The sequence below is a fragment of the Numenius arquata genome, chromosome 1 (genome assembly GCF_964106895.1).
Source record: "Numenius arquata chromosome 1, bNumArq3.hap1.1, whole genome shotgun sequence".
In the NCBI taxonomy this organism is placed as follows: Eukaryota; Metazoa; Chordata; class Aves; order Charadriiformes; family Scolopacidae; genus Numenius; species Numenius arquata.
Window position 1 is genome coordinate 36,869,369 of NC_133576.1, and position 16,324 is coordinate 36,885,692.

Here is a 16,324-nt window from a genome sequence, read left to right on the forward strand (position 1 = left end):
CAACAGAGTATTCCCTCCCTTTTTCACAGTTGCCAACTCAATTCCCCCACCCTGCAAAAGACAATTCCCTAAATAAGCAGGGAGCAGAGGCACAGCTGGAAGCTAGGATGTGCATTCAAGACTGTTTCAGGGGTTTTCTTTGTGTGGTGAATATCTTCATTATTAGGTGCTGAAAATAGAGAGATTCTAGGCTGCTCTTCAAAATTTCATATCCCGTCAAATCAACAGGATAAAAAAACCCATGACAATCTCCCTATAATAAACTTTTTTGTTGCTGTTGTTGCTTGGCTCATTATCTCCTTGTAGCGTTCTGCTAAGTCCTGCCATCGAGAATAATAAGGAGGATGTCGCAACTTTTTGCCCTTCTGAGACCACATGCTCAAAAGCAACCATGACCTTGGGAAAAACCCATGGTCAGTTGGGACCTCAAACCTCACAGCAGCTTTGGATTTGGTGTGAGGGAGCACAACTGCTGCTTTCCCTTGAGGCACCCAAACTCTTTCTTTCCCAGAATGAGAGACAGGCTCACTTCTGGTACTTCAGTAAAACACTTCTCAGACTTCTCTTCATCTCTAAGGAAGTTTTACTCATTCTTGGCCTCACTGCAGGCATTTTGTCCATGGGTCACTACTACTCAAAAATAGCACCTAAAAAATTGAAGTCAAGTATGTTTGGGGAGCCAGGTAAAAGGGTGGTATCACTACAATCTACTTTCAAGACTATTCTCTTATCCTGCAAAGAGATACATGGAGTCAAAAGCAAAGAAGGAGCAGAGGAAAAGAAATAAATATTATCATAAAATCTTCTGGTGGATCCTAGATTTTTAGAAGCCATTCATCCGCAATGGCCCTAGACCACACTTCTACCTAAAAGGCTTTGCAAAGAGCATTGCACTAGCAAAAATACCATGACAAATCCCAGCAGAGGTGAAGGAGTCTTAGAGTGACAAAACCAGTGCTGTTTGTAACTTTATCTACTTGTTACTGGCATACAATGTTTCCAATGTTGGGTTCTGCGGCATACTTACCCCAGCCCTTGACTGGCATAGCTATAATGACAGAAATTTCACGTGGAACAGCTCCACTTACTGCCTTGGAACGCCAGCAATCCATTAGTTACCTTTCAAACCATCATTTTTATTTAGTTAATTATTTAAAATTTCCAAAAGTAATTACAATAGTTATTTGTTGCTTTCTCTTTTCAAGAAGCATATCTGCCAGACGAAAAGCTCTGCTATCACTATCATGTGCAAGACTTTTGAATTCACTTGAAAAGCAGCTTTAAAATGGGAAAATGTAATTTTGAAAGTTCTATAAAGCAATGTAAAGCCTTAAACCAGATTAGAAACAAAGTGCACCCAAAAATGCCTCCTCTAAATAGTAATTTAGACACCATCAAATTATATGTCACACACCAAACCTCCTTTGTAAAACGACATCTACATGATAGAATATATATTGATTCAACCAAGACAGGTTTTGCAACTAGCTCAAATAAACTGGTACAAATGCAGAGCCCTATTGCCTCATATTCATCACCTTACCAGTCACCATTCAGTCTGAACTGATGTTTTTCCCAAAGTTATGGTTGTTTTTGAGCATGTGCTTTCAAAATGACAAAAATAAAAAGCATCAGCAACCTCCTTGTTCTTTTTAATGGCAGAAATTACAGAGTGCTTGAGTCATAGTGATTGTTTCATTCGCACATGCACACGTATTATTTTATACCAGTTTAAAGACAGCTTAAATAATGCAGATGCTGCATGCCACAATTAGAATTCACTAAGAACATTTACACAATCATTTATTACAGTGCACATGATAAGAGGTAACATGTTTAGATGCGGCTTTCAGTTATACGCCTACTTTGCAGGCTAATTCAATATGTCATAGCTCATAATCTTCAACGTGAGCATGTGCCCAAAGGAGTAACGCTGATGTAGTGCAGTTAAGTTTTAACTAAATTTGAATGCCTGCATCTTGTCAGCTGCATGAATCAAAGCTCCCCCAAACTGGTAAATATGAAAACAAGACCTCCTTAAAGGCTTTGCTTTGGTGAATACTTTAAAACAAAGCAAAACCATAGCATTATTTACCTGTCCATATATTATATTAGAGCTCTTACATAAATTTACGGCGCACTTGTAACCCAGAGTTAGGCTAGCAGCGCTTCCACAAACTTGATGCAAACCAATAGATATATTTCACATTGAGAAAGCACATATATTTCCCCCACAAGTCATTTCTACTGAGACATGCTGTAAATAAAGATTTATGTAGGGAACTCCAAATATGAAGTATTAGTAGCACGAGTAAGGGTTTTATAGAGGTAACACTTATGGTTCAAAGGGCTTTCTGTACCTGTGATAAACAACAATTTAACAGAGTCAGAAAGGTAGTTAAGTCAGTTGTGTATCCTGTGGCTTCCATATATGTAACTTACTGCATCAAACAGGAGTTCCTCCCCTGAGGTGAAAGGAGAGAATATACCAGAAAATACCATGGCTATTTCCTCCAGCCTCTGCCGAAGTCAGAGGAAATTTCAAGCAAGTGCTTAAATTTAATCACACTGAAGTCTGGGCCTAACCACAAAGAGTTAAGGTCCACTGAATTTCAAGCATATTGTTATTCTAAGGTGTTTTGCTGAATGAAGCATTTTAAGATTATAAGGTTACATACTGCTAGGTGTCATAATTATAACATTATCAAGCTGCAAAACACAATTATGTGGTATTCAGTGTTGAACTAACTCATTTGCATAGTACAAGTCAAACATAATTTAGAAAACAACTCTGGTAAGAACTTTATTGAAAGTGACCTGCCTACTGGAAGGTGTGAGAGTGGCTTTGCTGCGTGCATGCTTTGAAGATGATGATAAAAGAGCGATATGCTAGATCATTACTGTGAAATACTGGAAATGAGCCCAACCTGTAACGCTCTGATCCATATTGACAGAGAAACGTGACCACCCTATCAGATTTAAGCTTCTTCTCTTCTCCTGGCTAGCCTGTGAAATTACACCACAGGTCGTCTTTTCTTGAAATTTTTACAGTGCAGTGTGTCTCTCTCTCAGGGTTAAACTGAGACTGAAAGAGCAAGAACCACGGAAAACAGTATTTCATAGTTCTTATTTTCTGTCCTTTAGAGACATTACCACTAGGGCAACAGTAAGCAGCAGAAGTAGTTTTTCAGATTTCATAAATTTCTTATGTGCATGAAAATCTGGTTCAATAAGGTGAAAAGACTATGCCCTTTTCAAGTTCTCAGAAAACGAGCGTTTAAGGTATTATGAAACAGCTGACCTAAGAAATTTTCCCTAGAAGTTAGTAAGAGAATAACCACTCTGTAGCCTTAGACAACACCCTGCTGCCTAAGAACCAAACTTTTGAAGAAATACACCTCTGAACTTAAGAATAGCTGCAATATTTAGAACCATACTAAAAAGAACATATAACATATAATTAAAAAAAATAAATCACAACTTTAGCACTTTCATTTCTTTTCCATCTCTTGCTGCTTCTGCTCTTTCAGCACGTGTACTTCAATGTTTCCCAAATCACATCATAAAAACAATCCAAGTGCATCTCCTCCTGTAAACAGGTACATGTAATAATGTTTCAGTTAGGTTTGCCTTGCAGACTGTTTGACTTAAATTATAAAAAAACCCCAAAGATGTTTAACTTGGATACAGAGAAATTGTCCTTTTGTGGGTAGATCATGTTATAACAAGCTTTCTGGTAGTGAACAGCATTCAAAGCATGAGAAAGCTTGGAAGATCCAATTCAGGAAAACATTTATTACCACGTAATGACTAATTGAAATTAATATGACCTAGGTGTCTTTTTCATTAGGGATGGACTTCAACAATTGCAGAGAGCTTTGAGCAAAGGTTCATGAGAATTTCCACACCACTTCACAAGGAAGAACCAGAATCATCCTCTCCCATTTTTACAGCCTGCTATGAAACTCAAGGTATTGAGATTTTTGTCTAATTTTGTAAGAAGGCTTCTATGACACTCTTTAACTTCACTGAAAGAATACTATAATTTCTACAGACCCTTAGCTACCTGACAGGTACATAAATTAGTTATCAACTAAAATTAAATATCAATATATGGCTATAGATGTGTACATATTTATAATTTTTAAAATATTTAACAGCCAGTCATCTGATTAATGATTGCATTTCCCCTTCAGTTCAAAGCAGAGAGTATTAAAGGAAGCTTGTGGGATAAAGTAAGTCCAAAACCAGAATCTTGTGTTATTTCTGACAAAGAGTTACTAAATAGAAATTAAAGACCCTGCTCTTCCCTTTCAGAACTTCAAGTCTTTTTGGCTATTTCTGTGGTCTCCTTCCCTTCCTCTCACCTCCTTCTCATTCAATTTGGTTACATTAATAATATTGTCTCAGAAAAATAATTCTCTATTCATAGCCTCAAAAGCTCTGTATTAAAATGCAGAAAAATCCTACTTCCATGTTATGGCACTCTTTTGGGTACAAATTCTGAATGAAACATAGCTTTTTGTACTAGCGTGTGGAAAGTTCCTCTTCAGTAAGACGATGGCAACCTGACATCAAGGTAGACAAGGAAATATTAAAAAATGCTTGACGAAAAAACTGAATTGAAACTCTACACTGCAATCAAGAACATACTTTGTATGTCACCATCCTGATCTACATAAGGCACTGTGACAAATTCCCCAGGTTTAAATTTAACTCCACATTTAATTCCAAATTAACATACCATTAAGTGCCCCAAAATAGGCTGAGGAGTCTAAATTCAAACAAATAAACAGCCCCCCCAATCGTCACTGGCATTTCTGCAAGATGAATCAGCATTCATTATTCCCCTTCAGACTTACGTTAAGTAGAAAGCAGAAAAAGCCAAGTACATTTCCATCCCAAATAAGTAGGTTACAAGGCTTATAAGTGAAACTGCCCTGCAAAGAATTTAAATGAAAAAAGTGCTAATGGAATTTTATTATCTTATTTTCTGAAAATAATTTTTTACTTACTTATTTATAAATTATTTATTGGTCTACTGATAAAAATCATCAGATTTATTTGCCAACTGTACCATATACAGTAAAACTCAAAACTGCAGTAGAACCTAAAACTCTACCACATTTTATAACACCTGAGAAAAGTCAGTTACCCATCATTTTCTACAAATACTTCTACAGGTCAGAGCACGAATCCCACAACAATTTTTGATTTGTACTGAACTTGGAGGCAGCTTGGGAATCAATAGATAATCCATAAAAATATATAAAACTGAACATTAATTTGTTGCACCTGATTCTCTTGGTCAAAAGAGAGCATTTTCGATTTGACTCACTTATAATTCAAATTAGAATTCACCAAAACTGAATTGTGCATCTGCTCCAGATAAAATATATTTTGCCTATTTATTAACTGTAGTTTTAGCATTTGATAGGCCAAACGTATCCTGAGTTGTCTGAGTTTTATAAAGAGATGCATTTATTAAATTTAACAAATACAACCATTAAGTGGGATATGGCCTATTCTGATAGCTTTAATGCCATTTTTCATATGCATGATCTAAGAGCAGGAAGCAGAACACTGAAAGGACTGGAACCCAGCTTAGGTAGCCCCATTGAGGAATATGCATTTTTCAATTAAATTGCACCTATGAGAACCCCACAGCAGGAGACAGCTGTGCTGATGAAAGGTTGTTTCATTTGTAATCCCACATGCCATGGTAACTGACTGTTAGGAGATTACTGAAATATTTCCATCAATCCAGCCGTTCTGTAAGATCACATATCCTCAGTGATTCTTTTCCCTTTTTATCCCAATAGTAAGAGCTCGCCTAGCAAGATACTCTTGGCCATAATAAGCACCTGTGAATTTTCACTCTGCACATCTGATGAGAAAGTTACGCTTGAGTAAAGCAAAACTTAGTACATCATTTGCATCAGATGCATATTACGCCCTGCTCCTCAGGATAATTGCCCACAGTTAAGCATTTCAGTGTTAGAATTCACCTTGATAACAATTCCAGAGACTGCTCTGGGAATGACGACTGACACGCTAGCTCTGTTATATGTAATATATAAAGCTGTAATATATAGCTTGTGCAGACAGTCTGTAACTGGTTCTCACTGCACACTTGCAATTTGCTGGCACATAAGAATTAAGAGGATTAATTTTCTTCTTTCACAATCTAACATTCCCTATTAGGAATCTGATCTTAGAGTGAGACACAGAATGAATCCAAGCCAAGTAACCAGGAAAAGAAAATCCACCATTCAACAGCAAGTATGAAGTGGAAGCTGTTGTAGGAGTGCCTGTGCCCCCACAATTTTGGGCTGCTTGAGGACACTGACATCATTAACTTGATTTAAGATGACAGGAAGATGACCTATTTATGAATTAAATTGCACATCTATTCAGTGCATCGAATTTTTTTTCAATAACTAAGCATAATGACATTTCTTTACATGGGCAGCATTTCAGCAAGCCAGTGCCTCCCCATACAAATGGAAGCTACACATTCAGAAAGTCAAGCTCATCTGAGCTAACCTGCTCTCAGATCATATTTACAAGCTGGACAACTGCAAGATGTTTTCAGACTTTTGTCATCCATCTAATAAAAGAATGACGTTTTAAATTTGGCACATGATGAACTAACTTATTAGTTCCATAAAGTATAATGGTAGAAGTAATTATCAGGAAATACAAACGAGAAAGGCTGAAAGAAACTACCCCGCTTCATAAAACAGTAAAATCAGACTTCAAAAAAATTTTGGTAACACCACATGCTTTATCTGTATCATCTCAAAACAAGTGTTCCCGCTTTTCTTTCCACTTACGCTGAAGACACAATAGAGCAGGAAATCAACACAAAGAGATGTTTATGGACAAAACTGTAACTATGAGGTAATACTGACCTACGATGTGTTTTAAAACACATCCAGTATACTGATTTAAAATAATACCCACACTCCTGTATATTCAACATTTTCATACAACTGTAGCCCCTCTACCAGCAGAAACAATGCTCTCCAAGACAGAATTTCTCAGCCTGTTTTTACCACGGCACCAAAAAATGACATGTGAAATGACTGGAGAGTTAGAAGAAAATCTTCATCAAATCCACACATTTCCACATATCCAATCAAACAAGAAAAAATAGGAGAGAATACAACGAACGATTGGACAAGTATTCAAAGTTCGGTATGTATTTTCTTAATTCTGGGATGAAAAACCATTGTGCACAAGGTCACCTGTAGAATCCTCCAGAAGTGTATTCAAAAAAATGCTGCGAAATGGACACGGTTACATGTACATGAGGGTACAAGCCTCAACCTGCTGCCGCTGTGAGCCCAGAGTGGTCTCGTGGTCATAAACTTCCTGAGGGACCTGTGGTGGGGATGGTAACTTCCTATTTAAAGAGAAGTGTCTATGAAAAAATACTTCAGGCTACAGTAACGGAAAGGATACAGAACTTTAAGAAGGATCTACCAATGCGGGACAGAGTGCTCCAGCCATCAGCTCCTGGAGAAAATCAAGGCAACGCCTTTTAACCTTCCCTGCTAAAGGATGAATTATTTAGAATGAAAGATTTAAATGTCCACTGAAATAGCAGATGCCCATAAAATTAAAAAATGGCTTTGTTTATAATCTATGAGCCTGTTATTATTATCATCAGAAGTTCCCGGTTTTCAGGTTTTAACACCTGGATGATGAGACCAGATTTCTTCAAAGATGCAAGTGAAACAGAACAGTGTTTTTCAAACCAGAGGAGAAATATTTCCTTAATAAAATTCCTAAGACCTTCTTATTCTGATGATATTTCTGAAAAGCAGATGCAAAGCAAGATGCATCTTTCCCTGATGAAAAAGCCATCCCAATCCAAAGTCACATGAAGCCATTTATCCTTTTCACAATATCTGTAAGATCTGGAGGAAGCTGGCTCTTTTACAGACTAAAGTCATGTTCACAATATTTATTGAGATTAAAAGAGGGCTTGTGCACACAAAAATCAGGATTCATGTCTTTTCTGAAGGACATTAGTGCCAACGACAAGACACAATAGACCATTTAGCTACAAAAGATGGGGAGGATATAGTATGCTACTAATGAAAGCATTTGAGAACATCAATGTCAGTGAAGTGCATTTATATCTACTTTAATCTACTATCCTCTGTCTAATTTTCCATGACAGTTAAATAATCTGGACAGAAAATAAGAGATGTTTAGAAGAGGAAAACGTTGGATCTATTTCCAGGATCTTTTTCCTCCTCTCCTAAGCTGCAGCAAAGGGTATGTTTTACTAGCAGACAGAGCTGAGTCTCCAACCTGGAGAAGTAACAGGTTTTCCAGCTCTTCCAAGCTCCTGAGTAGCATGCAGAATTTACAAAGCCTCAGCAACACCTAACTGTCATTCCAGCTGGCAACTAGCTTTGCCTATTAAAATATAACACACTAAGGGAGGAAAGTTAGTTATTTCAACAAGAAGTGCTAAGTCCTGCACCTGGAGAAGAACAGCCCCATGCACCAATATATCCTGGGGGCTGAGCAGCTGAAAAATCAGCCATGAGCCACAAATGTGCCCTTGCTGCAAAGACAACTAAAGGTCTCCTGGGTTGCATTAGGCAAAGCACTGCCAGCAGGTCAAGGGAGGTGACCTTTCCCCTCTACTCAGCACCAGCGAGGCCACACCTGCAGTGCTGTGTCCAGTTCTGGGCTTCCCAGTAGAAAAGATACGTGGACACACTGGAGAGAGCCCAATGAAGGGCCACAAAGATGATGAAGGGACTGGAGCATCTCTCCTGGGAGGAAAGGCTGGGAGAGCTGGGACTGTTCAGCCCGGAGAAGAGAAGGCTCAGGGGCATCTTATCAATGTATATAAACACCTGAAGGGAGGGTGCAAAGAGGATGGAGCTGGGCTCTTTTCAGTGGTGCTGAGTGACAGAACTAAAGGCAATGGGCACAAACTGAAATACAGGAGGTTCCCCCTCTGAACACCAAGAATCTCTCTTTTACTGTGAGGGTGACTAACGCTGGCAACTGGCTCTGGGTGGCCCTGCTTGAGCAGGGGGCTTGGAACCAGACAACCTCCAGACATCCCTTCTAGCCTCAGTCATTCTGTGGTTCTGTGACATCATTGATTCCCTGCATAAACAGAATACATCACCGCGCTCCAACAAATAGCTCAATGCTATCTTACTGAGCTATTTATAGCATTTAAATCATTATAAAAATATTTTATAGAAGTAACAAAGTTGCAAAACTGGTAGCTTAGTAAAGACCATAAGCTTGTGATGATTAAGAAAAAATAGCTGAAGTGTGTAGGTGTGCATATATATATCTGTATTTGTAAACTAGTCAAATGCTTTAAAAACTTATGTCCCTGGATGGAAGACGTCTTAATTGCAGACCACTTGGGCCATGTCATGTCAGTATTTAAGCATACAAAAACTATCTAAATGCTGCTGTGTAAGGCTTAACACAAAATTCATTTGCTTTTGTGAGAACACTGTTATTTTTAACCACTGACCCAGCAATATATTTTTTTGTGAGAGTTCTGACAAATCATCTATTCAACTGAATGCTATAGGGCTTCAAGGGAGAAGATTAAAGGTAAATAACCACTTCACAGAAAATTCAAATTTTTCTTTGGAAAGCTAAGGTTACGGGATATGCGAAAATATGTCAAGTCAATTACGGGGAGAAAGCACAGGCAGTTATTGCTGGAAGTCACTCCAGGATACCTGTGCAAATACATATTCTCTGAAGGCTGCTTTTGTCTACTTGTTCCAGCTGCATTATCCTTCTGGGCAAAGAGAGCAGAGCGGGAGGAACAGTAAGCCTGTATGATACCGCAAAGACACACTAAATGGTCTCTTGAAAACTAGAAGGTAGTTTTTACAGTACCTTAGGGTAAGACCTGCACATAATCGTACTACTTCCAGAAAATCTGCTTAAAGTTTACTCAGAAATTTCTGTATGGTGTAGATATACCCATCAAAACTAAATGGAAGAGTTGCTGCCATGGAAAAATGTGCTGGCTTTGAAGAGACAAAGGTGGAAATTCAACACACAGTTCGGCAAAGATGACATTCCCTTATATCCAAAATTGAAAACGCTTCCTCTCAAGTACTAGCCAAGTGCCTGGGCCAATTCCATTGACCTCCAGAAAGGCAGAAAGTATAAAACTTAACAGGAATTATCCAACCTTCCTCAGCTACATATTTTTAGAACTACTGCAGCTGCACACTGGATTTGTGGCTGTTTATTGTACCGCAGGTAAAAAGTTCAACTCCATTTGACTCCTTTAAAAAGAGAAAAAGAAATACTAACTGGAAAGTATGGATAACGAAAAATAGAGGAACTGTTTTTCTTCAGAAAGAACATCTCTAGTTTCCCAGTCCTCAGCGTACTTCTCTGCACAGAAAGTGTCTGTATTTACAACCAAGTGGACATCTCCAGCGCCTGTTCTCAGGAACAGTCAAACCCCAGGCTTACACTAGCAAGTCATGAAGTAGAACAACACAGTAAATAGGGACGACTGAGACATTTGTTACCAAAATGTACTCCTATGTGAGCTAAAACGCTACTGTAGACAGACCCAGGATGATTTACATTGACTGGATTAAGCAGGTTTGTCAACTGGTGCAAAACCCAATTATCCTGAGGATGAGCACCACTGATGACAATTCCTCATCCTTCTCTATGCCAGTTCACTGAAATTGCTCTGTCCCAGTACCGACAAATCCCAGAGTGCTTATTCATTTACCCATGCTTCAACATCCCTGTTTTCCTTCACCAGAAGAAAAAAAAGGCATTATAACCACACTGATACATGACCTCAATTGCACCAAGCAATTGCTGCCAGTACTTTTGCCTCTATTCTAAGAAGATGAGTACTTCTGCTTCCCATGAAGCAGACTAAAACTGCCACTTCCATGACCAACAAGCAATTTCAAAAGTTTTCTAGTGTAATGTACTGAAATTGAGTTATAAGATAATCACTGTTCTTACTTGACATGAACTATGCTGTTCTGTACAACCCCATTTCAATACCCTTGGTAACCTTACAACATCATTTTAACAAGCTATTGACACATTCAATGTCTGTCAACTTCCCTTTATTATTCTGATACCTCAATGTGACAACCCAACTTCAAATAAAGGTGCAGAAATTCTAAGCATCACTTCATGATTTTGAATATATTTTGAAGGTAGAATTCTTTCCTTCAGCGAAATGTCCTCCCCTCTACTCTGCCCTGGTGAGACTGCATCTGGAGTACTGTGTCCAGTTCTGGGTTCCCTCGTTCAAGAAGGACAGGGAACTGCTGGAAATGGTACAGCAAAGGGCTACATTAGGGCCCTAGAACATCTCTCTTATGAGGAAAGGCTGAGGGACTTGGGTCTTTTTAGTCTGGTGAAGAGAAGACTGAGGGGAGATCTGATCAACACCTATAAATATCTAAAGGGTGGGTGTCAAGAGGATGGGGCCAGTCTTTTTTCAGGGGTGCCCAGTGACAGGACAAGAGGTAACAGGCACAAACTGGAACATAGGAAGTTCCATCTAAACATGAGGAGGAACTTCTTTACTTTGAGGGTGGCAGAGCCCTGAAACAGGCTGCCCAGGGAGGTGGTAAAGTCTCTGTCTCTGGAGACATTCAAAACCCGCCTGGGCATGTTCCTGTGCAACCTGCTCTAGGTGGACCTGCTTTGGCAGGACTAGATGATCTCCAGAGGTCCCTTCCAACCCCGTATCGTTCTGCAATTCTGTGATCTTAAGACAGAAAGAACAAGGAAGAGTTACAGAAAAACAAGGCACTGAGAAGTCCCATTGCAATCTGAAATACATTACTATTTACATATTCAAAACACAACATTTTATGGGAGAGGATGAAGAAAACAATCACAAAAGAAATGGCACCAAACAGGACAAACACAGAATTTGCTTTTGCAAAGCCCCCAAGGGTGTGTTTTGGTTTTGCGGTACAAATCTCCAAGCCACAACTGTTGTCCTTTTGGACTGTCAGCCTGTAGCAAGCAGCTAATGCTCTCAAAACTTCTTAAGAAGGATACCACAGAATGAACGGAGAACAGCATCCTAATTCAACTCATGGCAAGAAATTAGCAGCTAGAAACAAGAAATCAACAATTAGTCTTATAAATGCTGAAAGATCAGAATCAGCTGAGGTAGTGCTAACTTTGCTCTTCCATAGATGCAGACTAACAGGTACAGGGACCTAATGGTTAAAGAGGAAGGGTTAAAAGAAAGCAAGTCTTCAGACGCCTTTAATCTGCAGCTTGGCCTATATTTAGTGCTTTTTCTAAAAATACTTAAAAAATATCGTCACAGGAAGTTGTGAACCAAATGTCAAGAGGCAAATCTCTCTTGCTCAAATTTTTTTACGCTAAGCTGTAGCACGCAAATACTTGAAATAGCACATGATCCACAGCACTCCATATGCATCTGAATGCAAGCAGTGATCTGGGGTGTTTGTCCTCTCTCCCAGCTATATAATATGAGTATGGCATCCAGAACATGCTGCAGAACAGGACAGGCACAGTGGAACAGAATAATAAAATAACAAAAAGATAAAATCATATTCTTTTACTGATTGCTCATAACTGGATGTTTCAGAGCGCAGTTACAATACTGCTGCGGTAGGCGGTGCTGAATATTTCATCAGTGGTGGGCTAGAAAACATGAAGCTGAGGACATCAGTTTGGAAATAGAGCAGCAAAGACAAAATTAAAAATTCAGCCCACTGCCTGCCCATTTGACTGATGTGCAAAGCTCTGACGTAGCTCCTGATTCAGAAGCTGTGCCTGCTGTGCCACTCCCAGCAATAAATTGCCTTTTACATACATGGATAAACAGTCTAATCAAATAAAGATTTAAAGCAGGATGTGCTCAAAGTAACTGCTGATTTCCCTTAAAGCCTGACATTGCTCTCTCTGAGCTTTTGTACATATTAAACAGTATATGAGATTTATCAGAGGGAAAAGGTGAGTACAAATACCAAGGTAACCAAATAATCTGCTCACCTATAGTGTGCAAATAAATACCTCTTAGGTTTTTTGTGCCACTCTCCTATTCATGGGGCATACTGCTGCCTGTGAGAAACACCACTTAACACCAAGAACTACATCAGCCGGGAGTGACCTGGTTTGTAGCACATTTGCATCATTGCCCCTAGAGAAATCATTTGCAGCCAGAATGCCAAATGGTCTCCTACAGAAATGACCTGTTTATGCTTTCCAAGCTTTGTCATAACAGTCATGGTCAGACAGCCCTCTTTCTGCACCTCTTACACTGATCCTTTTTCCCCCACCCCAACATAAATGAAAGACAGCCAGCAGTATTCTTCCTTACACATCTAGAATTTGCTGCTACAATACGTGCCTGTCACCCTAATGGGGTGTTTCCACAACACACATTGGTCAAATGCTTAGCAAAACAATCCTCACTTCGTGTAAGCGCTGCAGGTCTTCTTACGCATCTATATACTCCAATCAAGACATCTTCTGTTTAAGCCAACAGACATCTACTGGTGATGAACACCTGCAGATAAAGACTACAACTCTCTTAAATTTTACCTTAACTTCCTGCCACCATCTCTGCTGGAGTTCTGAAAATAACTGGAAGTTTTAAAAGGCTGCATTTAGCATAGAAGCTGGATTTCATATTTTGGATTCTGCACCTTGAAACCACAGCTGTAAATCCACCTTTTGTGGTAGAAACTTCAAACGTATACTGTGTTTTAAAGGAACTTCAAATGTCCAAGTGCTGGACTGTGATTCATCTGATCGTCAAGCATTAATTAAAACATCTTCAGATTGTTGAAGAAAACGTTCTCTATGCAGCTGCTATGCTCCAAGAATAACTAGATTCTGTTTCATGTAATTCAACTTCATTGCTCAGCATAAAGACTTCAAAAATAACAAGTGTGCACCTTATCTTCAGGCACATATACTTTCCAATGACAGAACACCACCTATTTCTCATGGATGAACCTTTGGTAGCAGACTGTCAGGAAGACATAAGGGAAATTTTAATGTATTTATAGTTTAGTTTCTCAAAGAATAATTAAATCCCAATACCTGAGATTCAAATTTGTCAACAGCTAAAAATGGAGAAACTGTGTAAAATAGGGCATAATATTTCTAGCAATGAGAAAATCTAGTAAAAAACAGCAGTTTATCAGATACTACAGGAATTAAACCCATGGTACAAATTCACAGGAAAATAGATTTCATTTATGTTGCTGCTCACAGAACTATTTCTTCAATTTAGGGAAAAAGCTACCTTTGTCAGAGCTGCGTCTTCTAAAGCAAAGATTATTCATTCCTCAAGGTGAAAACTGTTCGTGCAGAACTCTGCAATAAAGTGTGGGAACTAGAAACTGAAAATATAATGAACAACAAAAAAAACCCCCTGAACTAAAACATTAGCCATCTAACTTACATCCCAGCCTAAGAGAAGAACTACTTTCAACTACGCTTCCTTACATGTAATTTATTATTCAGACACTGCATGTGTGAGATGTTCTTACCTAGGTTATTTTCAACTTTTCCACTGACTCAGACTTTTTAAGTCAATGGTTCTAACAAAAGGTATTTAATGAAACATTTGTCTTTTTAATGAGAGTTGTAACGTTTCTTGGGAATGCTACGAAGTGCAATTTTATTAGTATTTTACTTCTCCATAGATCTGCAGCCGTAATAAATTTCCTTTTCCATGGGTTTTGGAACAGTACAGAGACTAAGAAATTCAGTAATTTCAGAACAGAATTTGAAACAGACTGATCAGTCCTCAAAGCTAGAAGGATACCGTCTCCTTTAACAGATGGGAATGACCTCAACAAACTTTCATTAAAATCAATATGAAAAACCAAGTATACAGCCAATGTTATCAACAAGGAGCATGTTCATACTGAAAGAGAACAGGCTTTCTTTCCATTACTGAAAACTATTTTATCTAGTTCAGCCCAGATCTGATAGTGTCTTCTTTAATTTTTGCTGCCTGGTAACTCCCAGTATGAGAACGTAATTTTCATTGCTTTAAACGTTGCAATGCTTTGAAGAATTTTTAGTATACCAAAAACCACCAAGAAATCAAGGTAGGGAAAAAGTACTCTAGAGACTGTGATAGACTTTTTCTTTGAGATATCTTAGCTTCTCTCATCTTATTGCAAAATAACATTCTACTAATTTCAGGCTCCTTTTCCCCCTAAAAATTAGTATTACATTTGAGATTAGGAGTCAGCTTTTTATAAACCACTTAGCAGTTAATAAGACTTTTGCTCCCATGTCACTTCAAAGCCTCTGAAATTCCCATTCCATTTCAGTATTTAGGAGGGAGAAGAAAATTTAGAAGAATGTCCTCATCAACAAGCACTAACACTACCAAAAATAGAAGGAATTGAAACTTCAAGCAAAAAACCCAAGGGAATGATAGCCGTGCAGAAAGAAAACAAACTCAGTATCTCGAAGACCTAGCAGTATCAACATCTCCTTTGCTACAGGAACGATACATTTTCAAGTGATTGATAAGGTGTTAGGTTTTTTTCCCCCCGAATGACTGCCTACAACTCCAGACCGAGACTGTTAATGGTGCCTAGTAATTGTGGAGCACAGAAACACATGGTGAAAGATAATTATTAATTCAACCATCTTTTTGTTTCCTGCCAACCCCTTCCCCAACTTCCTGATCTCATCCCCAGCCCTCTCAAGCTATCTCAAAAGTGGAAGCACGTCTTCCTAACCTGTGCTCTGGGCAAATGAATCCACTACTACTCCTTGTTCATCCACTGTGTCCTAAATGCGTCCTATTCCTTGCCACAATGGCATGCCTCTCTCCCTTGTGTTTTAAAGAAATCAGTCATTTATTTAGCCAGCTGCAGCTGGTTATTTGTGAAATTAATCCATTAACTGCCATTTGGCACAAATGTTACATCTTGCAAAAATAAGCTGTTCTAAAGAAAATGACCGTCTCATCTCTGGCCTTTGCACTTAACCATGGATTATTTTCCTTAAAGAAGCAGATTAGCAATATGATGTCCAGAGCTGTGGCTGTATCTGAAATTAATATAGGCTATTATCGCCTTGCTGCAACAGCAGCACGCAGCAGTCTGAGTGCCGCAATGGGGAGATCTCTAGGCTGCAGCAAAGCCACAGCCAAGAGCAGGAACCTGAACAGGAGGAAATACCATTCTCCCTCACAGCTACCCGCTGTGACAGCACTCAAGGAAGGTGCAAACATGGGACTGTTGCTACATGACTAGTTCACAGCCCAATCTGTTCGCTGGAAAAAATGGGAGGAGATACCCAT

The 16,324-nt window shown here is 38.9% G+C and overlaps 1 protein-coding gene across 1 annotated transcript in view; it reads right to left on the minus strand.

Moving 5' to 3' along the window:
* Nucleotides 1-16,324, minus strand: part of APP (amyloid beta precursor protein) — a 227,096-nt gene that overhangs the window by 33,963 nt on the left and 176,809 nt on the right. The gene's annotated exons all lie outside the window — the stretch shown is intronic.